This window comes from Pteropus vampyrus, unplaced genomic scaffold, assembly GCF_000151845.1.
Source record: "Pteropus vampyrus isolate Shadow unplaced genomic scaffold, Pvam_2.0 Scaffold154, whole genome shotgun sequence".
Classification (NCBI taxonomy): domain Eukaryota; kingdom Metazoa; phylum Chordata; class Mammalia; order Chiroptera; family Pteropodidae; genus Pteropus; species Pteropus vampyrus.
In genome coordinates, this window is record NW_011888935.1 from 458,269 (window position 1) to 460,176 (window position 1,908).

Here is a 1,908-nt window from a genome sequence, read left to right on the forward strand (position 1 = left end):
TAACAGGGATAGATACTTTTTAATATGTGTACAGAATTAACATAAAATATCTCAACCGTGTGACAGTACACATAGGGTAAAGACTGAGAATTGTGTACCAAAGCTTAACAGTGGTTATGAGCAATTTGTTTTTCCTTGAATTTTTATTACTTTATGTATTTTATGTTTTGAGATCTCTTGCCATGTTATAGGAAGGAGTTTAGGCAAATTCATACAAATTAATAAAATGACAAGATGGCATAAATGCAGACTGGACAAAAGATTGTAGAAAGGGAATTGGGGACAAAAAAAGTACATATAGTGTATTTAAATACTTTAACCTAAGCTCTTTTGATGTAAAGGGAAAATTTTTGTTTTGATATCTATGGAAAAAGTTAATTCCTGTTAGAAATTACAACACTTCTTAGTAGTAGTAAGGGCAGATAAGAATTTCTCTTTAAGAACGCAGGATAATGGAAAAAATAATTTCTTCCTTATAATTATGGGAAATGCCTTTCCAAGCATTATATGAAATTCTAAAGAAAAGATAATATTTGCCACATAAAAATAACCCACAAAGTCAAAAAACTAACTGGAAAAAAATTATTCACCGATATGTAACTGATAAAAGCTAATAATATGCTTAGGGCTCTTGTAAATTAACAGTTAACTATAAATTAATAAACAGAAGTCCAATAGAAAATTGAGCACAAAATATGGACCGTATAATTTATTGGAGAAGTATACCTGGGTTTTATTTTTAAATTAATTACTTTGTGAGTATGCAAACATTTTCCTGTTGTTTCTCTACTACACTCCCCCATGGTAATAATTTGTTACTTAGATGTTTTATTTTAGGATATTATCTTTTTAAAATTGTTGATGGCACAGAGTAGCCTCTGTTTATATTTTGAGTTATATCTTTGGGGGGAGGTGTTAAATCTGGTCTCTTGGTAAATGTTTAGCAACCATCTCTTTGTAATATAAAAAGACCTGTTTGTGGTGTTTTGACACCACATATAAATGCTCCCATTGTGGCCCCAAGCTGTCGGTGGTTGTCACTGAATGGAGACTTAAGAGAAGTCACAGTTGCTTCCTAAGAACTGGTGAGAGCCATCTCCAGCCTACTGCTGATTAAACACTTGGAACCATGTTTAAAGTCACTGGTCAGCGTAAATCAAATCAAATGTTAGACATAGGAATTCACTCATTTTGAAATGTCCTCGTATTTCAGGTGCTAAAATGATGTATTTTCTGGACAAGTCAAGGCAAGAGAAAGCCATTGCCATTGCTACTAGACTGGACGAAACTGTAAAAGATAAAAATGTAAAGGTGAGATTTTTCACAGACTGATTTCCGCACTTTTATGAATACTGAGTGATCTCACAACATAATTCTTGAGCGGGCCTTCAAGTGATGCCTGGATCTGATTCTCAGCTCCACCAGCTATGAGCTGTCACCTTATGCAGGTCACCTCGCTAGCTTCCTCCTCTTCACGTGGAAGGTGAGGATGACCATCCTGTGGCATAGAGTTGGTATGAGGGTTGACGGAAAGAGTAAGCGAAAGTGCTCAGTGCCTGCCTGTCACACAGTCAGCACTTAGTACCTGCCTGGCACACAGTCAGCGCTCAGTGTGGGAGCCGTTGTTATTAACACAGGACACTCTCATTTTAGTGATCAGAGTTTCAGGGATTCACTTTTCAAGTATTAGAATTTTACTGCTTTTTTAACTCTCGGCAAAATTGGTTCTTAAGTTTCTTTTTTTGAGGTGATTACTTACTGTGGATAGCAGGAAGTTATTTTAGACTAAGACCTTATTCGTTTCCTCTTGGTTAATTAACAGATTGTATCTTTTGATTACAGTAGTTATTAACCAAACTTTTTAAAAAATAATTTTTATTTTCCTTCGTTTCAATAGACTTTACTGAA